Source organism: Homalodisca vitripennis, unplaced genomic scaffold (assembly GCF_021130785.1).
Source record: "Homalodisca vitripennis isolate AUS2020 unplaced genomic scaffold, UT_GWSS_2.1 ScUCBcl_3464;HRSCAF=9012, whole genome shotgun sequence".
In the NCBI taxonomy this organism is placed as follows: Eukaryota; Metazoa; Arthropoda; class Insecta; order Hemiptera; family Cicadellidae; genus Homalodisca; species Homalodisca vitripennis.
In genome coordinates, this window is record NW_025779578.1 from 20586 (window position 1) to 48550 (window position 27965).

Sequence of the window (27965 nt, forward strand, 5' to 3'; positions counted from 1 at the left end):
AAAAAATCATATAAAACAGCACAACTCACTTAAATGGAGGAGGTAGACTTAAAAGTCATAATAAACACTCATATTTTGCCATTAATAACACCTTTCTCAGAGTAAGTAAGAAATTGAATACAGACAACTCAAGAGCACAATCTACATTGAATGTTGAACTTTATATAGTAGTGAATTTATGTATCGACTGTTTAAATTGTGACTTATCCAGTGTAACATATCTAAAGTATGTGAATTTTGTTGGGTTTTATAACAATAAAATGGTGTCATCCTCAACATTTCACAAATAATCGTAAAAAAGAAAATTTAGAAAATTTATTTTGCAAAATAAATAATACAGTTTTTTAAATTATATAAGCGAGGACAGCAATTACTTTCCGTACTTCAAGAGCTATTCGTTTTAGTTTTGCATTACGTTATTTGAACAGTTATAGTTTTACAACTTATTTTACAGTATTGTCTGATTATGAGTATTTAATGATATTTAAATAACAACATTACAGTATATTGAACATTACTAAGCTTTATTCTGCAAATCTCCAAATGTACAAATATGCATTTTACTTCCAATATTATACTTTTTTGTCACAGGTTTCCGTAAGCACAAGAAAAGGAAATTTTAAAAGAAAAACCAACAAAAAGGGTCGTTATTACCTGTAGGCTTTTGGATTTAGGCCAGCTTGTGTGTTGTACTTGGTTGACAAGTACATTTTGCAACATGAGTAAGCCTTCGGTAAGACTTCTCTGGGACTGGTAAACAAATAACCCAGTGCTCCATCAAGTGTTGCTGTAACAAAATTTAAAGTGTTCAATAAAACAGATCATAACATATTAACCCTCTGCACTCAGCTAATTATTTTTATAGTTTTACTTTAACACCAAGTAACCAAGATAATATTTAAAAAAATAAAGTATACAATATAATAAAACAATTCATTATAATTATTATTTTTTCTTATCTTGTCACAATGAGATACACAGAAAATGCACTTGTAACAAACAAATTGAGTAGAAACACATGCCACCGACAGATATATGGATGTTTGGTTTATGGATCTGTAGAAAACGCAAGGAAGGTAAGTAGGTGTGTGTAGCCACCTCATCCCCCTGCCATTGAGTGTATAGCAACATATTTCTATACCAACCATGAAACACAGTGTGTGCCCCTGCCATGTAATAAGGCTTTTTACGAAATGCAAAACTTTCCAAGAGAGACAAAGTATTATTTTTTGATATAATCGTATTTGGCATTCAGGTCAAAGCCTACCATTAGGATATATCCGTCTACAGTGTGCAAAGAGTAAAAAAGGTAATATTGTGCTAAATGTTTGTAAATTTATTTTTTGCCACGCACTTAAGCCTCAAAAGCCTTTCGCACACCCATGAGGCCAGGCAGTTTACGTTTCAACAGTTTCTACAAACTGCCGAAAACAACTGATTCAGGTCCTTGGGAAATTCATCAACAATTATCCCCAAAGATGGTTTAGCACTCCCTTGCTATTGCAGGACAATCAAAGAGCAGGAGGTGTATTCAGCAGTTTCCTCCTACTTGTCCACACAATCTACAGAGTGGATCCTCCTGAAGAATGCCGACTCTGTCTATATGCTTCCTCAGGTACCATGTCCCATAATTAAACCTACAACCTGAGAAGACAATGATCTTCCTAAAGAGAAAATCAGACTCTGTCCTGGGGAAAGGTGACTACAGGACTACTCATCCATCTGAGGTGTGCTGTATTGCATTTAATAAGCAGGTGAGCAATCTTTACCGAGCACCAAACCCATCCGTCCAGTGGATGCAAGGATGTGTGGTATGAGGCAGACTTATAGATATAATTTTTGCTCATGAATCCATTTTGAATCACAATGCACAATATTTTTTGAAATGTGTTTTTTCAGATTATGGTATTTGTGCTTTATTAAAATAGTAAAATAAATAGAAACGAATAGCTCTCATAACATGTAAGCCTGCTACGAACCAAACATGGTGATATGTCGTTTCTCAGCTAACACTTGATGTCTCCTCTCCCACCGTTCCATCGCCAACTTTACACCGAATCCTGAAGAATGTGTTGATGTGCTGTCCCACATGAAAGTCAGCTTTACGTATAAGCCTCTGACCTGATAACAATTTTATTAACACCATAAGAAACAAAATTGGAAATTCCTTATATTAAATGAAAAATAAATCTATACATATAAAGTGATAGTATATGTGTTACAGTGGTCAAATCATATCAACATTATTTATACTACAATATAAGGGGTATATTATGGTTTACTGGTTTAGTTACTAAAATGTGTTATTGAGCTGAATTATAATTTCTCCTATAATTATTAATCTCCTGGCCATCCTGCTATAGGAGAATAATATTCCTAATGCATAAGTTAATTCTGTCATTCAATGAAAACTGCTGTACTTCACATATTGTTGTAAAATTTATTTAGAGCTCTATGATGGGATAATGGTTAAAAAATTGATAGGCTTATAAGATTTATGCAAATAAAATCATTATATTTTCCATAAGACTCGGTTTCAGGGAACAAGGAAGATAGTGTTAGAACTATGAAAATATTTCGTAAGTCAAATGCGAAGTACAGCAAACTGTGAATAGTTCATTAAAATATAGCAGCATAACACAGAAAGCCTTGTAGTGCTAAACAAATAAAGAATACTGAATCAATCAATGTAGTATGATATAAGAAAATAGTCAAATCGTCACTGGCGGAAGTTTCTATGGAGAAGGAATTGAAAACTGGCCACCCACTATGACATGTACTCGTATTTAAACATGGTAGAAACTACGTAGAAAAAATAAAATTGTTTTATTAGTTTTTTTCAAAACGGTACTTACTCTCCGAAATACACCTTGTATAACTTTCATATAACATAACAATTATTTTGTATAACCTATCAAAGCCATCTTTATTTAGAGATTAATAAAACTGTAGTTTTGTGAAAGATCCCTCTACTAAATTAGTTTTTTTAATCTAATTTCATGCCATAATTGACAAGAAAACACTAACTGACCTCCGTAACTCTCTCGGGCCTGCGGTTGATACATGTAGAGAACAATGTTCTTCTCCCTATCTGATACAAGGAAGCCCAGATGGGCGTTGTCAATGAGGAACTCCACGTTGAAGACCTCACAAAGCTCTGAAGTCTCTGCTGAACCAGAGACAACGTCCTGTTACTCCTCCTGGAATCGCAGCAGTGTGATGGACTTGTACACGTCTGCTACAAGTATCAGACTCTTGATACTCAGGATCTGGTGGATGTAGATCTGTGTGTCGATGAATGCCACTCCCACTAGATCATTGTCCTTGAGCTGCCAAATGTAGATCTGTTGACAAATGCAGTGCTGTTAGTAACTGAATTAACTACTGAACTGAACTTTTAATTACTATAAACTGAGGCCAAGTCTTAAACATTGTAACCTGTGTCACAATTACAATAATAAATTGTGAATATAAAATATTATAAAGAGTCAAAACTGAGAGCAACTCTCAAGCACTGCAACCTGTTCTACAATTAAAATATACACGTAAGTGAAAAAAATAATCAATGTTGGAAGTAAGGCACAATATTGACTTGAAATTAATCTTTAACTCTTTTATGATAAAACAATATATTGATCTAGAAGTACAGTCGATATTATTAGTGCTCTACTTCTAACACTCGAATTATTTACAGTGGTAATATTACAATATATTTAATAGTAAAAATAATGAATCTAGATATAAAACTTGGTTAATATTAGGATGATTTTCAAATTATGATACATTTTTTTTATTCAACTTGAATTATTTATAATAAGCTATAAATTAATTTTAAAATTAAAAAAGTTTTTAACACATACGTTTTTTGTAAATGAATCTTTTACTACGAGTAGGAAAACATATATTTCCTATTTTTTTGTACCAGGGAGGTTTACTGAATAATGTTATCTATGATGAAAGGGTTTTTAAATGAATTTAGTCAGTGTTAATTTGCCAGCAAATACCATAAAACTGAATGACAATATGAACTGAAATTAAGAAATAATTAATTAATATTATTGATGAATTATTCTCAATTATATGTCTGTGTACCGATATAATCTGTTCAAATATTATTTAAGCTATCCCAGAATTTATGCTAAACCTATCTAACATATATTTACAACATAAGTTTACATTTTCTTGTAGCATTATTATTTTTTACAGATTGTTAAGTTATCCTCATGACAAAATTGAACAAATAACTTGTGTGAACATAGCAACATTCTATATTAAAACATATAAGATTTTATAAGTTAGTTCTATGAGCAGAGTTTTTATTATTATAAGTGACCTAAACATATCTAAACACCCAACTCTATGAACTCGACAAATTAATACATTCTACAAACATCTAGATGAAGACAAATTGAGTTACCTTTTTGTCCGACCGCTGACACGAGGAAAGCCCAGAGCATGAGTCATAGCTGTGACAGGACCCTTCTGCTCCTTGGAGTACAACATCTTGAACCTGTTCTTGGTGAGAGGCTGTCCAGGCTCGGGCACTACTTCTATGATATCAAAATTCAGAATCTGTAAACAAGCACACAGGTCTGGGTGTTAAAACAACATCAAGAGAACAGTTATTTGGCTACTGATTGTGACATTTTTATAACTATTACTTATTAAGGCTAATTCCAAAACATTTTTATTTTGATCCTATGAACTTATTTTGACAATTTATTTTACTATTAACTAGAGAAGTCCATTGAATGTGTAGGTCCGTGCAGTTGCTAGTAAATACGAGCTGAGCAGCAGATAACCTATGGTTCAACCAATGGTCCGTTCAAGTGAGAAGGGTTAAGAATGGCTAATTTGTATTGATAACTAGTGTACTTTCAGACAATAAACAAAAAGTGCATTTTTGTTTCAGTTACAAGATTATTCTATTTTTTACATTATTCACCAATAAATTTCAAAAATATGTAAAAAAAGGTTTGATCTTCCTACTCTGTCATGCAATACATAAATGTATGTTTATATTCTTTTGCATCTATTCAGTTATTAAAATGTATTTTTTGAACATCATGCACAGAACTGATAATGAAGAAATGATCAAGTGCAATAGAATACAGTTTGAGAGGAACTAATTTAGCACAGTAATCACAAGTGAAACGTACATGGTTTGAGACACAGTTATCTACTGTACACCCTCTCCAACTATTTACGTGACGTGGTGTTACCCCACTGTGTATCTAGACGTTATTAATCCACTAGAGGAGAACGCTGAGTATACCACATACCCTGCCTCTGCTAGTGATATCCTCACTGTAGTTGTAGTTGGTCCCTAGGGCTATGTAACCCTTGAGTCCACTGCGGGTGCCTTCGTACGCCAGACTCACATTCTTCAGGCACGTCACATGTTCCCAGTCCTCCAGTTCCATCTTGGTGTTTGGGGATGATCTGTACGACAAAGGTGAATCATTCCTTATATAATTAATAAATTTAGAATCGTTAGCCTATCTAAATTAATCTATAATGGGTTATATTTGATTTTATCTTATGGTCTTATATGGGGGCACACATCAAGAGTAACCTACAGAAGCTATTTTGTAATCTAAAAACTATAACAATTTTTATGTGTTGCCTTTATATACAAAAAACTTCACTTTCTGGAGATCTCTATGTCTTTTCAGTACTGCGTTTGTATATTTTTTGTATTTAATTTATTATTGCATGTTAGGTAATAGCTTAAGTAATCTTAACAATAAAAAATGTTTAAATATCACAAATAAAACTGTATTTAGAATATTACAGATCTTATAATAACTTTCAATCGCATAATTCAAAAATGTAAAATTATAAATGCCAACACTTAAATTACCTCCCAGGAGACTGGTGAGAAACAAAGCACACTGAACCTCTCTTGGACAGGAAGTGGAAACCTTTCATCCCTCTCTTCAACAGATAGTTCCTGGAAAAAAAAACCTTGTAGGAATAAAATATTTAACTAATAGCTATGCAGTTAGTTATAATATTGGTGATTTTGACTTCAATATAAATAAAGCTTTAAATATAAAACATAAAATGAAAGATGTAATCAAATTTATCAGAAAACACCGCTGAATTATATTATCTCATTCACAATACAATAATAACAACTTACCTTATCCTCTCCGTTAAACTTATAGTACTCGTTGGTGGGCTCAGCTGTGCTAGTGACCAGGCAGTACGTCTTACTCTCCAGATGGTAGGTGATGAAGTGCGGTGTACATCTCAGCGGTACCTTGCGGACAGGCCATGACGCATCGTACGACAAATGTGTTGGCAGCACGCAGATACGCAACTCTCCCTGAAAAATGATGAGGATATTTTTACCAGTTGTAAAAATCGAATTTTTTTGTATTTTAATAAACACGTTTGTATTTTCTTGTAATGGAAAAGGACAATATATTACATATTTTTGCAATCGTTAAGTACTTTGTAACAATTTGAATTTAAAATCATATTAACAATAGTACAAAATATATAATCCATAAATAATACCTTTTGGTTGAAGTACAAGAAGCCTTGAGGACAATTGATGTTGTTAAAAGGGTGCAAAGCAAGTAACACTGCCATCTATGGTCATGGGGTGGATGCGCAACTCTCCTCGGAACGTGAGAAATATCCAGTGAGGTTGATTCCCACAGACAAACACCTTATAAAACAATAATTAATTAAATTTTTCTTGAGCAAATTTATAGACATCACATCTCCAAATCATAGTTTAACAATAGTTTTTTTATAAAGTGTTCACTTTATTAAATATATTACAAACTCCTGCAAGGAACCATAAGGCGAGTTCCATTATATCAATCAAATACTTCTATGCACTTACTTAATTAACATATTTGTATTTATAATGGGTTTGAATCAAGTAGGCCTTAAAATATAGCAGATTCCACAATGATAACTACGCAGTGACTTACCCCATTATATCCGGCAATGTTGCCAAAATATCGAAGCTGATTCACTTTTGGACCCTTCTTGTTTTGCTCTGCAAATAATACATACAATTAATATACATTTTTTTAGAGTTTATCAAAATAAGTAGATTTAATATAATGTTATTAAAACTCAGAAAAAAATGTGTAATTTCCTTTTTTTGAGAGCAAAAATGTAAACGAATAGATGCTACAACATGTAGAATACAATGAATTACTTATGTCTGTTTGGTATTCTCTGTATAGTGCAGCAGCAATCGCCTGATAATACCTAGGTATGTTATAGTAGCACATTTAAATTCATTTTACAAATAGCTACAAAAACACTTAATAAATTAGAAATATAATCTTTCTAAAAAATAAGGTTAACGGATTTTCTTACAATTTTTAGAATATTATTTCTATAACTTTTATGACAGTTGGCATTTGTTTTATAACAAGAAAAACCTTTTTTGTTAATTATATACTTATGAATATAGAACAATGATAAAGATGTTTCCAGTGTATTCTATTTTTTAAAATCAAATTTAAAAACTGAACATTTTCAAATCACCTTGCTTTCTTCTCTTCTTGAGTTAACTTCACCAGAATGCTTTGAGGGATTCTTCTGAATCTCATTTTCAAATGACCCTTAGGATAGCGGTACGCTTCGTACAGCAGGATCTGGTCGTCTGTTCTCAGGATGAGCAATGGACGAGAGCTCATGTTCCCCAGGAGGGGCGCCACCATTAGCTCTCGAAATTTGATGTTCAACTGAGAAGAGAAAAAGCTTTTAATTAACCAATACTCACTTTCGTTAGAAATTGAAAAACAATTAATATGAGCTTAAACAAAATATTTTAATAGGCAAGTTTTAATACCTGGGTCGTGGACGGGGCCAAGGCCCTGAGCCACTGTAGGTATTGCTCCCAGACTGTCGCTTAGGACCCTGTGTCCTTGGCCTATCCCAGCCACCAGGTAACTCAGCAGCAGGTCTGGCACGGAGTACATCTCCAGGTGACCGTTCTCTCCCGAGTCACCAGTAGCCAGTATGTCGCCTTCACCTCCATATAGTACTTTCCCCCACCTAACAACCAGATTACATAAGTGTTACAATAGGCTTGAATATTTCTGAATGGAAACTAAATATTAAAATCTTTTAACAAAACTAATTTTTTACTTAATTTAATTTTTTAAAGTCTATGGACAGTTCAGAAACTTAAATTTAAAGTTAACCTTTCGCACGCCACTAATAAATCCATTAACTTTCCTATAACGCCAAGACAAGTAACATGATTTTTTTCCTTTAAGTTCAAAGCTAATTTTTACTATAGCTAAATTATATACGGTACAAGCAAAAAAAAATATAAAACAGGGCATTTTACTTAAAATTACCATATTTATTGATAAAAATAACAAAGAACTATTTACAAAACTGTTTCTTTCAAATAAATTGAAATTAAATTAAATTAAACCTTGTTGCACTATAAAACAAGATAAAAATTTCAAACTAATCACAACACTATCACGTGATGAAGAATAATAACGAGATACGTAGTAGACGTGCACTTGTGCCAACCGAGAGAAAGCAGTAATACACGCCACGGATATGTTTGGTTATGGCTCTGTATGAGACGCAGTACTGACGAACAGGTCGGAGTTAGACAAATGGCGCTCCCCTCCCCCCTGCCGCAGAGTTAAGGTCGTTTATAAATACTTCCTTGGCAACCATGATAAGCACGGAGAGTGCATTGGGCATTTTGAAGGTCTTTTGAGAACTAAAAAATTCTCCAAGAGACATAATCTATAATATAGAATATAACTGTTTTTTGGCGTTTTGGTCAAAGCCTACCATTCTAATTTATCCGTCTACGGCATGGGAAGGGTTCAAATACAGCTTTAAATTTCCTACTGATCCTAGTCACAGAGAAATTAGTAAGTTTAGTGATCAATTTTGTAACGATAACAAATATTTATCAAATAACAAAATACAGCGTGTATCAAAATGAATGACCTGATTTTAAAACTCAATATCTATTGCTAAAAATGTACTACAAAAATAATATTTATTGCAAAATACTCACAAAATCTTAAAGTTTTAGGTATGTTATTAATGTTCTATATGTCCACCAGCAGCAGCACGAACAACATCCAGACGATAGCTAAATTCCTCATAAACCTTATACAACGTATCTGCGTTCACAGACTTTATTGCGACAGTTATTCTGTTCTTTAGTTCTTCGATGTCATGAGTTAGAGGGGGAACAAACACTTTTTCCGTCACATATCCCCACAAGAAAAAGTCGCATGGGGTCAAGTCTGGTGATCTTGGAGGCCAAGAATGAAGGGCATTGTCTCGAGGTCCCGTGCGCCCTATCCAGCGGTGGGGCAGAGTGTTTGTTGAGAAGCTGCCGAACATTGTTGTGCCAGTGAGGCGGAGCTCAATCCTGTTGGAAGTCACCAGAGTCTGTCTGAAGTTGTGGGAAAAGCCAATTCTGCAGCATTTGAAGATAGCTCATTCCATTCACAGTGTCTCCCTCAAAAAAGAAGGGACCATACACTTTTTTACGAGAGACTGTACAAAAAACGTTCACTTTCGGCGAGTCTCGTTCATGCTGAATAACGTCGTGAGGTTGTTCGAGTCCCCCATATGCGCGCACGTTGTCGGTTTACTTTACCACTAGTATGAAATGTTGCTTCATCACTGAAAATTAATCGTGATAAAAATGTATCCACTTCCATGTCCTCAAGTAGAGCATTACTAAATTGAACACGTTTCCTTTTATCACCAACCCGGAGAGCGTGTACTAATATTTAGTCTGTATGGTTTGTACAGCAAACGACGCCTTAACACTCGCCAGACAGTCATGTGAGGCATACCCAGTTGTCTGCTTGCACGGCGAGTAGACGTTCGTGGACTGCGCTCATACGTTTGCCGAACTGTTTCCACCATTTCGTCAGAAGTGCGAGGTCGGCCTGAACTTTTACCTTTTGGCACAAGCACCCTTTCTCTTCAAATTGGCGATACCATAGACGAATGTTTTTAGGTGAAGGCGGATCAATGCCGAAACAACGACAAAAAGCACGCTGGACCGAAACAACTGACTCATCCTTGGCAAACTGCAACACACAAAACGCCTTTTGTTGAGCGGACGCCATTTTACTTTCAGACTGACTGGAAACGAAGAAGATGCACTGACCAACATCTAGCGGCGCGATTTTATGAAAATTTAGGCCACGCCCATTCCAAATACACAGCTTTCCTTGCCCGCACGCCTTATGTTTCGTAATTATTACCGTACAAAATCAGGTCATTCTTTTGATACACCCGGTATTTTTAAAAATTGGTAATAATTTGTCTAAAACATCTCAATGTGTTAAGTTAATAACTATAACTTAATGATTAATACAACTATTAAGCCATTCAAAATTTAATTATTTTGATTAAAAAGTTGAGTGAATAATTCTGAAGTGGAAAATATTTAAAAAATGAACATATTTGGTAGCAGGCAATGGTTCTTTTTTAATATGTTTGAATTGTATTTATTATATCACTATTTTATTATAATGATTACTAACCATGGAGCAGCTTTTCCAGCCATTTTAGTAGGTCCTGGCTTTTCAGTAGTTCCTGGCTCTCCATACAGCAACTCATCTTCATCATCAACTTCTCTGCAACAAAAATGGTAGTTTACCGACCTGATAATAAAGATAAAATCAATATCAAAGATTTCCAAAAGTCCAATATCACATATATAACGTAATTCCTAATTATTTGTTTAATCTATTAAAAACAGCTGAAACTCGTGGTGTAGGCCAGTAAATTAGAATGCAAGGTATTAGAACATTTGATGTGGTGATGTTTCAATTTGGCTAAATGTCTTTTCTGTTCTGAGTCAAAAATTAACAGAGAAGTATGGCAGGTGTGGGACGATTGAAGAATTGCCTTCCTCAACCAATGTGAGAATTGTGAGTTGATATTGTCAATGTTTATATGCCATCAGACCAATATTGTATTTGCAACATTACCAAGCAACCCAGAACCCAAAAAATGAAAAAGAACATATTGATCTGTAGGTGTTTTCTCGTAAACAGTTTATTAGCCAAAGAGTAATTCGAACACCAAACCACCCAACTTAGAAACTATAAATTCTTGTCAGATATGATAAAAAATAATCATGAAAAGTATTTAGATTAAAAAAGACAAGCTTCGAATTCTATTTTTTCCCATAAGTTCTGACAACTTGTAATATAAAATGGATAGAATCAAACTCAACTGCCAGAAGAAAAAGTTGGTTCGATACTAACTTTCCAAAACATATAGAAACCTTAATACTGAGATAAAACCAGACAGTTACAGGAGTATATATATATATATATATATATATATATATATATATATATATTAAGATACCTTTTGATGTTTTTCATGGGAGAAGCGCTGTTCAGGATCAAGATGCAGATCAGTTTCTGGCAGTAGGGACGAGAACATTCCCGACACATCTCTGTAGGCATGCATTGCTGTGATTGCTGGTTTCTGAAATGTAATAAAACCCACTATTAGTGATTACTATTGAAAATTTAAATAAAAAAATGACAATATCATTGATCACAGTTTTAGAAAAACAATTTTATTTCATGATACAAAGCCAACTCTGTTCACTGACCTTGTACAAAAAATACATTTAAAAAGTTGTAACTAATAATAGGGTAGTGCACATTACAGAGTTATATTGGGAGATGTAGAGTTCAGCATGACAAAAAGTAAACTAATAAAAATGAATTAAAAAATACTGCATGGATTTAAAAATAAAAGTTTTTAAGAAGAAATTAATTAAATTTAAGACAAATGAAAAGGATTGTGATGGAAACAGCATTTTTCTTCCGGACATTTGCCATCATTCAGTGATACAATACAATCACTAGAACAATGGCAAATGTCTGGAAAAATCCTGTTCCGTTCACAAATAAAAAGTAATAGTAACCTTATTTTGCTGCTATTTTGTTAAATTATAAATTTATTTTACATAGATAAAATACAAAGATATTTTAATAAAATTCATTTTTTCTAACAAATAACAAAAATGGTTTTTGAAACTTTTGTTGGATCATTTTCTTGTAAATTAAATTTTGCATAGCACTAAATTTTCCTCAATTTAAAATAGTAAATTAGTTGCAATTGTTCTAAACAGAATTATTCTGTCTACTTTGTAAACTGATTCTGATTGGAACAAAAAAATGAAAAAACTGAGAGTATATTAAATATATTTACTGATTAATATTAAACCTATAAAAATAAATGTATAAACCTGAAATTTAGTACAGTGACTGAAAGCAAACTGATTACGTCATGCAGCCACATGGAATCAAATAAATAACTCACAGGAGAAATGATGTCCTGCTTGGCTATGAGTCGAGCAGAGGTCTTGGTCTCTCGTAGAGTCATTCCCACCACCTGGCAGTCTTCGGTGAGCAGGAACACGTAAGGATCGATCGACCGAAGTGGCATGCACCACTGGTGAGCCCGAGGTCTAGTGGCATGTGCTGTATCTGCTCTGGCCCTTGCAGCAGTCTTACCCCCATTTGTGATACCTGCCACAACCCCATTCTCCTTAATCCAAGTCTGTCCATTTGAAAGGATAACAGGATTTCGGACATTTGCCATTGTTATAGTTTATAAAATCTTTCATAACCTATAATGATGGCAAATTTCCGAAATCCTTTTATCTTTTAAAATCTGTCCATTTCTCGTCAATCATTCAGAATAAGAATCAAATAAGAGAGTTGCCGATTTGGCAAACAAAGCCTTAAGTCTTGTTAAAAACGTACCTGGAAGAGAACCATTATCAGACAATATGTAAAGAGCTTAAGTTATGACTTTGCCTTGTCTAAGTGTGTACTATTGTTTAATTGATCTCAAAGAAATTTTATATTGTTTTAATAATAGGCAAGAATTTCATCATTAACTCTTATTAGTCTCATTATGTATTTATCTAGTGATAGTTATTTTATTATTTCTAAAAATTGATATTACAATTATCTTATATATTATTGTGAAGGATAATTTGATTTTGTCTATTAAGCTTTGTGTTTAACAACAATACATTTTTGAGGCAAAACAAACAACAGAATAACTGTGTTGTTTATGAACTATGCCAAAGCAATTTTACATGAATATTACGTCACAAATTACATGTAATGTTATCCTGGGCCCTGCTCCTCTGGGTCCTTCTTGAATTTTCAGAGGCTAGCCACTAGGTAATACGACAGGTTTTGTACCATCCACCAATCCATAGTAAATATCTGTGCAATACTACCAATGTTTTGTTTAATCTATTTTGACTTTATTCAATCTGTAATCAAGTAGTCAAATATAAACTTTATAAATAAAATAGCTTTGTATTTTTTAATATTCACATTTGCAATGAGTAGAGTTAATGAAATCACAGCTTTGGTAACCAATCAATAATTCTGACCATAACTATCTTTCATTGGTAAGTATCTTCAATTTAATTAGCCCGAATGGAGACAAACTCAGAAAGTAACTTTTGATGACATTTTAGACAAGTTCAAGGCATAAGTTATAAAATAAATTTGATTAATTCTAAATACTGCTAAAAAGTCATGGGACACTTACCTGAATGACATATTTGTTTGAACCAAGATTTCCAGCATAAATAGTAGGTCCTTGCGTGTTAAAACCTGAGTTGTCTATTTCATTGATTTCCTGTCCTGTTTGTAGAATCTGCAATAAAATATCTCCATTTTGATATTGTATTGAAAATTACATAAAGCAAATAGCAAAGGAACAAGCAATGAACAGTAATTATAACAAGGATTATGCAAGTGTTTAAAAAACTATAGAAATAGGATAAATTACTTTTAAAAAATAGCAATTAAAGAATATATTAAAATCTCTTCTAATAAATGCAAAGTTATTAAGAGTGAAACAGGCAGTAGAATAAATTACAGTGACTCGGTAATAAATTCCAAATAACTATTTTACTAATTTAGTAAGTGAGTTGGATTTTAAATCCAATATGAGACCACCTCAAAACCGTGCCATAGAGTTGGTAGAAAACTATATATCTAATTTGAATGGCAAACTACAACAGTTGTATTAAAAGTTGTTGCCAATCTAAGCCTATTAGGTTTGTTGTTTACATTAGAGAACTTTACAATTAGTTAACCTCAAAACCAGTACTTACACAACAAAAGGATTGGACTTAAAATAGATACCTTCTTTGATTAAAATATTTAAATTTCCAAACATCTGAGTTGAGATCAGATATGTATTAACACTGCAACACTGAGCATTCAGAATCATATAAATAAACTTGGTTTTGTTTTTAAATAAAGACTTATTAATTTGTATTATTACTAAACTGTATTCAGTCACCATGCAAATTACAGAGCAAAGTATACTGATGACATACATTGGTAATTGGTAAATTGAATCTCAAGAGGGTTCAACTATTGGCTGGCTTTTACCTTCCAGTTGAAACTATTCTGGCAACAGTAAAAAAAAAAAACAAGGCATCACTTACATCTGGGAAACAGTATCCAGGCACATCACTAACTACAAATGTTGAGATATTGAGCAAAAGGGTTGATGAGATGCCTATTTTCTGTGGAGTATGTCTATTGTAGTGGATGGAAAATCCCTTAGAGTTAAAGGCTGTTGCTAGCCTAAACATGAGTACATTCCCAAACTCGCTTTGATTGAAAGAGGCTAATAAAGCTTTCCCCTTCTTCCTATGTCACATGGCTGAGATATAGAGCTCGTTATTACCCCTCATTGGATCACAACATGAGAAGCCACCTCTTTACTATTGACTTTACCGATCCTGAAAATCCTATTAATTAGAAGCACGTGCAAAAATCCTTTTAGGACTGTCATTGAAGGGTTTCCTCAATTTCTTGTGTCCTAAGCAAAAAAACCAGCTAAACTGATACCAACCAAGCAAGTCATTACATAAAGTAACCAAAACTATTTGTGTGGAAAAATTATGACATAACGATTTAGGCAAAGATCGGGATAATGTGAAACCTACCATAGAAGACTCAGGCTGGCTCAAGATGAGGAAAGCATGTGTCGGCTCCTGGGACTCGTCCTGTACTGTTTCTCTGCCTGTCACAATCCACATGTCTGTGATACCTGTCAGCTCGAACGTTGTCACTACCTGTCATCACATTGGAACTTTTAAATACTGGAAAAAATGTGTTATACAGTACATGAAGTAAACTAAGCACTTTTTACATGCATATGCAATTATGAGTGCTGTAGCATCAGAATTTTAATGGAAATTCAAATTAATCTTTACTTTATACTACAACTCTGATATGACAACTTTGAGTCCTGTCCAGATTAGTAGTCTTGACTAGGGTATGTTAATCAGACATCTTGAAGGGACAAAATTAACAATTGTAATTGTCAATTATTCAATAAAATTAGTTTAAAAGTTAATTACCAGCCCAATTTAAAAACCCCAGCATCCTTACTTATTATATCATTCAACAAGACTATAAATAAAACATATAAATAATTATATGTAATTTAGACATTCATGTTCAAACTACACAGAATACATTTCATTCCAAACAACTTGGTTCTCGTGTCTTTTGAAATAAAACAGATATACACAGTTCTTGATAATGGTGTGTACCTGTGGCCGCACAGAGCGCTGTAGTACACACAGAGCTCCGTTCTTGCCATAACCAGAGGTTGTGACCAGCTCTACATCAGGGTCAGTGTTGTTGGAGAACTCCTCGGAGAGGAACGCTGGCTCACCCATCGAAATGTTGCCGCGCAGGGTCCAACGTTCAGCAGACTGTCACAAACCTGGTAAAGAGCATTACATAAATGAGTTTTCCAGCAAGTACAGCTATCAATTTAGAGTACATGCTAATTTAGGGTTAAGAGAAACTGAATTTTTACTACATATAGCATTCATAATACAGAGACACAACAAAGTGTAGGATCACACACGAAATGGGATATCTGTGGATTCATGATGAAACAGATTAGGTAATGAGGAACTAAGAACTAGATTGAATAAAGAAATATTACATACAATATTATGGTGAAAGGAATAGAAGGATGAAATGGTCTGGAGATGTAAAAAAGACGTGATATTGAAAACAATTCTAAAGTGAGGTATGCACACCAGAAATCTAAGTGCTAGGCCAAGGAAAAGAAGGTAAGGGACTTTAGTAAAGTGCTCTGAAAATATAGAAAAAATTGAAAGAAAAAAATGTGAAGAAAAAAAGATCGAAAGTTCTATTAACAGAACTTATGAGAAACTTGGAGGCCATTGTCTTGGTCCACCCCAATAATGGAGGGCCAAACAATGGGTGAAGAAAATCCAGCAAAAAGCTGGAACCTGTACCAATGGTCAAAATAATAATTATAATTAAAAAAAAAAATAGCCCGACTAACTAGATATTAAACTCACAAATCAGTGTCACCACACTGTTTGTTAGAGTTTTTTTTTGAATTTACAGAGATTTTTAAACAGTTTGATTATTTATTAATGAATTAAAATCAATAACACTATGTATAACTTTAAAAGTATCTAAATCATTTAAAAAACAAAGACTTTTACTTCAATTTTTAATTTAGCAATTTATATTAATAAAACAACTAAAACTGTTTAAGATTTATTAGTCTGAGTTGTTGTCTAGGGGTTTATTTTTACTGTGAAATGTTTGTGATAATTCCCTATATTTTTATTGGTTACACAGAAAATATATAAATTTTTTGCTTTTTTCCAATGAAATATTCAGTACACTTAAACAAAAAAAAGCATTTGGGTGCACATTAATTACATCTTTAAAATGCGACACTACCATAATTCTAGATTCTATGACCAAAAATAGTGCACTGCTGCTTGTGGCTTAACATTATTCTCTATATGGGGTAAAAATAAAATTCCTTTCACTACAGCTAGCTCTTAACAATGTGAAGAAGTTTAGCCAGTATTGCTAACTGTTGAACATTCACTAGCATTTGAATAATTAGTCCATCACATTAGATCAGTATCACTGTAATTTTATTTAATTGAATATATTAAAAAAGGTAATTTCATTTCTTCAAAGACCCCATATAATTGTAAATACATGTTCTAAATAAAATACTTACAACTTTGCTAAAACTTGATTGTAAAATATATCATACCTCAAAAGAGTATGAAGTTAGTTGAATGGAGGTTTGAGCCTCACTGCCGTACACCTCGAGCTCATCCAAGTCTCGAATATCAGCCACATCAGATGCCATCCAGTCTCCTAAACATTAAAAAAGTCACAGATCACTGATCTGTCGTCTGCACAATATAAGGTCATTACAATCACTTTCCATATAAATTACATGAAGGGATATACGGTTATTTTAGGATCTTATACCTCAATAATTAAGGTGGATTATCTACAGTTTATTCATCCAGTATTGTAACGCTTTACCCACAGCGTACTGAGCCTCTCGGGTTACGACCAATTGAGAAGAGAAACCTTGGAAAGTCTATGTGACCCTGTGAATTCCTACAACATTGGCACATTGATTTCATAAACGGTCACTCACACCTATCTGTGTGTCCAAAACTCTTGTTTAATTATACAGGTACATCTGTTCCACTTAGCCACAAAAGTATAGTTCCAGTATTAATAGTGTGTGAATTATTTTCCATTTTTAATGGGGATGAACCACTTCAATGATTTAACTGCCTTGCACAATGAATTACAATAACACTACGAAACTTAAATTCAAACATTCAAATCATCTGACATTGATGATTTTAGTAAATTTCTAATTCCTGAGGATAAAACCCTGTGGCCGAATGTGACAGGGCATGAACTTTGATCCCTTTTTACCAGCTTCCACCCTTTCTATAATCCACCCACACATTTATCAGGACTAGTGATTACCACTTTAATTGTTTGCTACCATTGTTTATTTTAATATAATTTTCATGCAACTTGTAGTAATTTACCAATTAGTTCAGTTTTTAAAATTAGACAAAAGATTTTTTTGTAAAGTAGCCTGTTGACGCTCTAGCCTACACAAATGCTATGTGCCAATGTCCACTGATTTCTGTAATTCTTACTTATTTATACTGATTTATAATCAATATTAAAATTCTACATTTAGTTTTTAATTAGGTTAAGTTGTGTTGTGTATACTAGTTTTAATTTTTGGAAATACATCTTTTTCATTTTATTTTATGTTAGGAATATTTTAAACCTTCCTTACCCAATGTGTCCATTCTTCTCTTTTTGAGAGGGGGCTGGGTGAGATCGATTGTAGGTGGCTTATAGCCTTCTATTGTCTTCTTCTCTGTAAACTTTAATAGTAGAGAATTTCCGAGCCTTGATCCCAGAAACAAGTAGTTGTCTGCATACACACAAGTCTGGCAACATACATTTCATATAATAAATTAAATTATATAATTTTATAAAAGTAAACATTAAGGGTTCAGACAAGAAGATGAGTTTTATATTTTCACTAAGATACGGATTTTGAGAAAATGGTCTAATGCGTGTAGGCTACCTGATCTGTAACCACAACATGGAAAGAAAAAAGAGAGAGGCTAAATCAAAGGTTGGTTATCTGTGGTTTTTGTGGGCTGGAGAATGAAAGAAATGGAAGCAGATTTTCAATGTAGACATTATGACACAATTTTAAAAATACCTGTGAAATGCTGAAAGTTTCAAAATGTTTAGAAAGTAGAAAATGTGAAAAGGGTTCAGACATTAATGAACTAAATGAATATGAGTAGAAAGTGGTTTAATTACTGGTAAACAGCGGAGAAAATATTTGTACTTTTAAAGATCTGAGTGGTGTAATCACAATAACACATCTGATGTTATGTAATCTCTGTATTTTATGACGTAAAGGATGATGTTATATAACAGATTTTTACATACACACGTGGTAAGCACACTGGCAGCAGCCTTCTCGAAGTGGAAACTGCGTACACTGCGCATACTGTCTGCGTGGAGAGTCAGCACGTACAGTTCTCCGTTCTTCAAGGACAGGACGAGCCGATCATTGGATATAAAACTGGCCTGAGCCCCTTCCAGAGTCATTTTTACATTTTCTTGGAGTTCTGAAATAGAAGCGTTTGTTTAGCATAATTTATTTAAATAATCTTAGAGTATGAATTTTTTGTAAAGTCAATATTATATTACAGTATTATTAATTACAATCCAAGCTACTAAAAATATAAACAAACTAAATAGTATATATATATACACACACACACACACATGTAAGTCTTTTATTTCTAAATACTTTGACATTTTTTAGAAAGAAATCAAAACCATAAATACAAATTACAATTCTACTCTAGTGGTATGAGGTCAGAGTTGATGTTTCTGCCATCACTAACTTAAAATGGTGGTAATTAGGAGAACTAGTGACGCAGTGAATGCAGAAGATAACATACACATGGCATAGATGACAGAACAACAGTCCAAGTCACTCATGACAATGACATGAGCGAATGTTATTTAGGCATAATTAATTTGTTGGCTTTTATTAACTAGCTAAATTCAATGGAAATAATTATTAATATATATGGGCTATATACATGGTCTGACTTGAATGACATTTCGCTGTTAGTTAATTATTTATAAATACCTCTAAAATGTTTTAAATTTATTTTACACTTTTAATGTAAACAAATCTGTACAAGTCAATAAATGAATGGCTGGACAACCTCTCAAATAAAGACTATCCAGGGCTTTTCAACAGTATAAACATTATGTATGCCACTAACGTGCTATTTAAGCAAAATAACAGTCTATGACCTAACCATTTAAATTGTGTATATGTGCATTATATATTAAACATAAAAAGTATTTAGAAGAAATTTAAAAGCACAAATATTATTTCTCTCTCTTGTTTATGCGTCCTGCATAAAGAACTACTTGGAGATGTGAAAAGGCACTTTACTTATATTTCAGAATAATAATTGTTTTTCTAATCTTTCTTTTCTTGATTTCAAAACAAGGCTGATGGAAACAACTAAAAATTATACTTTAAAATTACTATAAAATAGCAATATATCAAGGTTTTTAATAGTGTAACTGTGTAATTCATGTCAACTGTATTCTCAGTTGGAAATCTAGTATGTCGTACAGTAAAGTATTTTATATTTAACATTTAAATTTACAGGTCACATTATTGTAAAATAATTTACTTAAACTTAAAAACCACTTAAGATGGTAAAAAATAACTGTTTTGACTTCACTAAAACAAAAACCAACTTGAAGAACCAGAGGTAACGAGATTAAAAACCCGAACAGAAAATATAATAGGCACTAAGATCATCTATGACCATAACACTAATATTAGCCACTCTTTACTATTTCAACTTGTCCTCTTAATTGGATTCTGAAGTCCTTAAAAAAACTCGAGAATGACAAGAATAAGGTTACAGAAAGTACAGTCTCTCATTTTACAGAAAAAAAAGAATTTTACATGAAAAATATGACTTACTTAGGGGGAAACTGGTGCTGACATCTGTGACGGAGTTTAGAGATATCCCGTACGGCGGCACACTCTGGTTAAGGTAGATGAGTGAGTTGATGGCAAAGATAAGTGTGCCTCCGAGAGGCTTCCTCACTGCCAGTGCCTGTGTACAGTCCATGGGCAGGTTGGAAACAGACCAGATGACCGGATGTACCCTCTGCTGGATGTTCAAGGAGATAGCTACCATAGCACAAGTGTCCCGCCTGACTGCGATACGCCTGTAATGTAGTCCAGTATTTAGCGTTTAGTGTTGACGAGATTCTCAGTTTATTTCTCAATATTAATTGTATATTTAAATCCACAATCTTTCTAAATTTTGAGTATTTTTGTATTTTAAAGATTGACAAACAAAAGAGTCGTCAAGTCAATAAAATTTTAATTTTTTCCGGAAATCTAGTGAAATACTGTAAAAAATCCAAATGTAGATTTATAATAATGTACAATGCAATTCAGTTCAATGCATTTTTTAGACTTCTATAGTTAAGCAAAAGAAATATTTTAAAAGTGCCATTTGAAAATGCTCATGGAAGAAAGATAATGATAAACAGAATTTCATTTATAAAATTGGGAAAATTTTTCCAACATATTAAAAAAAAAATGAAACAATTAATAACGGTTACAATTGAGAGCTAAATTACCCAGAGAAAGTCTTTTACAGGTTCGTAGAGAATCAGTAAAGTAGGTTCGTAGTAACCGTGTAGAAATTGGATATCAATGATGTTATCCATTTTCTCTTCAACTTCCTTGAGGATGATCATGTACGATGCAAGGACAGGAGCCTTGGACTGTGGTCCAGAGGTGGAGGGATCCTCGGCCAGGATATCTCCATCCTCGAGGATGGTCTCTCTGCGGAACGGAAGAACCACCAGCTGTCTCCCGTACACTAACATAACTGCACATCTGCCCTCTGGGTCCACTCGGATTATGGGTATATGGGTGTGTTGGGTCCAACCGCCCTACAACATCAGTGTTCAGTTCTCAGACATGAAAATCGAAAAATATAATATATTTCTATCGATTATTTTTTTATTCTAACAATCTAATGGTTGACAGTCCAAACTGAACTGACAGTTCAACTATAAATCTAAGAGAGCTAATGCAAATATTTATGTAATTGAATAAAACATAACCAAGAAATATAAAGAGTAACTATTCAAATTTAAGAAAATGCTTATGGACTCTTACAGAAAAAAATTGTTACATTTTTGGGACATTTGGTCCTTTAAAACATATCTACTTTACAAATTGTTTTCTGATTAATACTTGTATAATCATGTAACACGTTTAAATATCTAAAAGTAACAGGATCAATACAAGACAAATCATTTATAGATATCAGGTCTTTGAAAGTAAAATTGGTAACATGTATTGTTGCAAATTTGGATTTCATTTGATCAGCATTATTGTGTAATATGAATTATTTCCTAAAACTGGAACAAAAACATCCATACAGTAGACTGTAAGGCAAGTTCAAAATTATAAGATACATAGTAATTCAAGGAGTAAACAATTTTGTCCTCCAAAAATTTTCAACATTAACTTGTGAGATGGTCTGCTTTATACAAAACTTTAAAAAACCTGATTCAAACTGGTTTTATCTTTCAAATTTATTGATTCACAAATGGTCTAAACAATAATCTAAAACAGAAAAAAGATATAGTTCAGGAAAATTTACATGGTGTATTTTTGGAAAATCAGAATTATAAATCAAGTTTTTATATTGTAAGCCTAACAACAAATAATTTATTGACCAGAAAACAAACTGACAATGTATTCTCAAAATTGCAATTTGGCCATTTGTAATAAAATTTTCATTGAAAAAGTATACAGTTTGTAATATTAAAAATCAACATTAACACCTTAAATGCCTTTAAATGATCCTTTACACTACTAACTTTAAGTAACGATATTCCTTAATTTGGAACTACTGAGTTTGTATTATGTGCTATACTCAGCTAGTGATATTTAACGATTTAAATTTCAATAAGACTTGAACGCTGTCTTCCTATAATACGCTATGTATGAACATCGTGGATGTTATCATAATCAATAATATGGTGTTTGGGAATATCATTTGGGTGTTTATCAAGCATTGCAATTGCAAGCAAGTCTTGGTAAATTCTTTAAACAAATTCATCAATCAATAACTGTAATTTACTATTTTTAAAATAAATATTAAATTTTAAATAAATGCTTGAAAAGTTTCTGAGGCTATTCAAGAACAATTTAAAGTACAGATCAGTTGATATAGAATACTTAGAATTGATTTACAGAATTCAATTGAATCTTTAGAAGTCTACATGCAGTATTTCATTTCCATAATAATCTTGTTACTAATAAAAATAATATTAAAAAAATGCAAATTGTATTGAGTTGTAAAAGAAAAGGAATACAATTCTGTCAGACTTACCCTTATCTCTTCCTCCTCGAAATAGTGAAGGGACAGGGTTTTCAAGTCGTGGGTGTCCAGATCGTACTCGAACAACGCTGAGTTTTGCATCCCGGAAGCTCAACAGAAGCGCATCCCGTTGTGATCCTGCTAAACTCACCGACTGCATAGACATCACATTGCCGTACAGAGTGTACGTAGCTAGACACTCCATCTTCATCTTGGGAGGTGTGTCTGCAAAAAACAATAGATTAATTAACATTTTGCTGTCAATACTCAAAACAGATTATGCTACCAAAAATTTCGAAGTCTCTGTAAAATGTTCTTGAATTCGATAAAAAAAAGATATTGGGCAGCCAACACTATGTGGATAATCTCTTTACTAAGTACTTACTGTAAAATAAAAAAATGTTGTTCTGATTATGCAGTTTTAGAACAAATTGTGGCTGAAATTTTAGATTCACCAATATGCTACCTTCTCAGAATTATTGCAATATGTTGTTTATAACCAATTCATCAACAAACAGATACCTAGAAGAGCCATTCATAAATATTAATACAATTCGCTTAATAAAATCACTGCTGTACAATGAATGGGCCAAGTTTTAACTAAGCCCAATCACTTCTATTTCTCAATAACATATGTAGAGGTAAATGGTTGACTCTCCGACCAAGAGACCTTAACCCTAATAGTGTTCACTATATTGCCTGTACATTTTAGGCATATTTTTTACAGACGTTTAAATAATTAAGAAAAAAGTACTATTTTTATCATAAATACCTATTGTCATATATATATTTTTTTCTAAGAAGATATATTATTGAAATATATATAGCCTAATTAGATATTACTTATCTAAATATCCAAAATATTCACTGACTTAACTTTTTTTGTTGATTCGTAAGACATCAACTAAAAACAAACCTAAAACACAAGTTTTGGTGACTAAAACACAAACCTAAAAAAAATCCTTTTGTGCCAAATTTATCATTATTGTAGTATATATTAGTATTTAACACAAATCAACTTCTGGATATTTTGAGAAGGAAATATTCTCAAGGGGATACTGTCCTCCTACTGATGTTGAATTAGTTTTTGCCACTCCTAGGCCTGCTTTACTTGTAGGATACTAAAAAAGCTCAACATATGGTGTATAGACGTAACTGCCCTGGATATCTCTGTTGCCAAAATATTACAAAAATGCTTTCATTTGTTTGTTAAAGCTATTTGTTTTGATGAAAAAAATTCTAGGGCAGCTAGAAAGTTAATTGACAATCTTGTCCCTTTAATACTTAAAATAAAAAAAAAAATCAAGAAAAAGCCACTTTTTGGGTGCCTTTACAACAATCAAGTATTTCCGCAGAGCATGAATGGAGATGATGCAATTAGCGAGGCAGAAAAACCAGAAATTGTAACAGACTACAACTTTATCAAAGGCGGTGTGGATGTTGTGGAGAGACTTAGTCAAAATATTCTGTGTCACGAAATAAACAACTGTTGGCCTCTAACTGTATTCTGTCGATTGTTGAATGTAGGTGTAATAAATGATCGAAAGATAACACTAATAAGTTGTTGTTGATCAAAAGAGCTTTCATTATTGTTCCCAGGAATCAGTTAATAACTCCACATTTTCCTTGAAATGAACAGCTATTGACAGTCTATCATTCCTTTTGAAACAGAAAATAAAAGGATCAATGGAATTGAACTAACAACCTCAAGCAACACCTGCCAATGAAAAGATTCACTGTAAGTAAAAAAAACCAGATTTAACCAGTCCCGATGCAATGAATGTGGTGGCGCCATATCTAAGAACGTACTGCTTCAATTACAGTTATTAAAATAACTGAAATTGAAAATATTGAATAAAAAAATCAATAATGAATGTTCGTTAATTGTGAATATTAAAATCTAAGAATTACACAGATGAGCAAACTACCAGAATATACTATGTTTTTTGCCATTTCTAGCCTTTATATAAACAACATTCAAAGATATAATTAAAACATTTAGTTTAATTTATGTGTAACAAGTGTTTGAAATAATTTGATCTACCAAATCCACTAATTAAATAATTTTATTACTAAATATTATTTTTATTACCTTGGACATCTAAAGTTAATTTATATATATGTAAACAAGTTCTTGATATCCGATCCTACGAAAGCAGCGGGTGGCTTGGAAATTCCTCGAAAGGAATGGGTTTTATTGAAATCGTTTTCGAACTGGGGTTGGGAGAAGCAATCACTGGAAAATTTAAGTGGGGTATTACTGACGACCAGACGTGTGATTGTGGCGCAAACTCCCAGATAATTGAGCACATTGTAAACGACTGCCCTTTGCGATTGTTTTCTGGTGGTCTGGCTGGTCTGAGTGGTTTAGAGGATGGGTCTCTAAACTGGCTCAGTAATTTGGATTTAGCTTTATGACGGGAGATTTTAATATTATTTTTAATTTATGACTCAAGAACTTTGTTCTTACGTACTTTTTAATAATTGTAATTTTTAATTTATTTATTTATGGATAGCTGCCTTTGTCCCCCATACGATATATATATATATATATGTAAATTGTTAAAACAATATAAAGTAAATCAAGGGTAAAAAATGTATGTTAGATTGAACCTAACACAGAACCAATGGTGTGATTCTCTAAGGCACCACCAGTATCTACTGGTGGTTAAAGCTGTACTGATCCCATAAGACTAAATACTTACAACATGGTAAGGCACTGAAGGTCTAGTTACCTTATTGAAGACAATGTCAAAATATGAACAGCGGTCAGTCACAAATGAGTTAAAATAATTTTTAACTTTTGTCCACTACACATATAAACTAACACTTAAAAAGTCTAACTGTATGACAAAACACCAGACATACTTACTTATATATTATTTTTAAACAAACTCTCCAATAATATAAACTTTATATTATTGGAGAGTTTGTTTAAAGTAATATATAATTTCCAATAAGACAAGAGCTTCAAGAATGTATACTTACTTATGTTTTTAGGTTTCTTTTTATTTGGATCGACATCTGGGATGAGCCGTAACACTCGGATTACGTTAGCTCCAGCAACGACTAGTGACTTCTCCCGAGCGGTTGAAGAAGTTGCATGTGATAGAATGTTCTATCCCTGTTGCTGGATGAGTAGTCTTGCACACAGAATACATTTTCAAACTTGGATATGGTACCTGTGAAAATACGGATTACATTTTAAATTTATATTTTATGCAAGAAAATGTATCGTACCTTATCGTACATTTTGATTTTTTATTATTTGGTACTTATAGAGTCAAAATGTATCAACGCCGCAGCAGCAAAAAATCTGCAAATGCACCAATAAAGAGCAATTGTATTGTTCAATTATAGCAACCTCTGTTTTTACACAGCAACCTTGTTGTTCACGTGCGCACAAAGTTATTTTTTGGTTTTCTTGTTACCTTGTTGTTTGCTGATTTTTAATGCCATTTTTTAGTGCTACAAAAATGTGTTTTTAGGATTTGTGAAAATCGTCCAACACTTGAATGATCAATAATATCGAGTCATCGATATTCATGGGTAAAGAATTCTCGCTACAACTACTTAACCAAATTATGTTATATTTCAAATTAAAGTACAAAAAGCAATAATTTTATGGTGAATAAAAACCAAACTAGGATATTTGTTTATAAAAATATAACAAACAAACCAGTAGATACGTGTCTGAAACAAACACGTGAGTCACACACACTGCACTTGCTACCATTACAGATCTGCGCAGTATTAGTGTCAGTAAAAGGTAATTCAGTGTTAACCTATTAACAGGATGCTGCTGTTTCAGTAACAGCTGGGCTGAATGATTTGTTCTCATAATGATTTTTTTTGTTTTGGGTTATTATGTAACCAATAACAGCCGAGGCCATTTCGTGCAAGCAACAAGGCTAGGAATGGAAATATTACAATATGCAATGTTATTACACAATATAAGTAGGTTTAGATTAGGCTACCTTAAATATATTATTAGTAATACCAAAGATAAACACAACCTTTACAAGCACTTACGTGATCTGAGCTTGAATTTGGTTACTATCTTGAGGGATGTTTTTCGTTTTTTGCCAGTAGTGCGGGCTTCGTTGGCGCCTTCCACCCCGCACTGATGGCCAGAAGTATTTCTGATCATTACTATCTTAGATCGTGTCCTAAATCTTACGTGATCTAATGTCGGAGAATAAGAAGATCTGGCATGTGATCAGAAGGAAACAGGATTTTTCCGGACATTTGCCATCGTTCAGTGAAACAAGAAAACAGTAACACTACGTTTCGAGATCTGCAATCTGATCTCTTCTTCAGGTAAAGAACTAACCTAATACATAATTACAAAACTAAGTTAAAATAAACAAATCTTACTAAAGCGTTGTGGCACGCCTAAGTCAGGAATCACAACCTACATGTTGTTGTCAACTTCACTAACACTAAAGACATGCACTTAATACAAAACTATACAAAACACTAATCACTAAAATTAAAACTACGGAATACAGGTCACAATGCGTCTTCACTCGTCTACTGACCACCTACGACTGACCAGAGGGACTAGCCAATGGCAATCGTGACGGCTGGCTAAAACAAGATGGCGGACATACAAGGGAAGGGGAACAGGAATGGGCCCTTTCGTTATTATTGGTTCATGCGAGATGAACTTCTTAAAACCATATTGTGACTCCGCATTGGTTTATTACAAATATCCGATCCGTTTGATACTTTTGGTTTTCTCTTTAGTTCATTTTTTAGAATTGGCAACCAAAGCGGCCTAATCTCGACTGATGGTTGACTGATTGGTTTGGTCTGCCAATTTAATGTATGTTGCCTCAATTAATTTCCTTTTGAAGAAATGTGGTTCCCGATGTATTATGTGGGCTTCATCCCAATTCATATGATGGTCTTCGGACCAACAATGGTGTGCAATTTTTGACTTTTCTGTGAAACCCTTTCTCGTGTTTTCTTTGTGTTCTTTTATCCTTACGTTTAGTGGTCTTTTTGTCTCGCCTATGTATTCCCTATTGCAGCTACATTTTATACTGTAAACACAGTTTTTGGAATCCTGTGTGCCATTTTTGGTTTTGTT

The 27965-nt window shown here is 33.1% G+C and overlaps 1 pseudogene; it reads right to left on the reverse strand.

The window, feature by feature from the left end:
• Positions 1–1912: 1912 nt before the first annotated feature.
• LOC124372554 lies at positions 1913–26031 on the reverse strand (annotated as a pseudogene).
• Positions 26032–27965: the final 1934 nt, after the last annotated feature.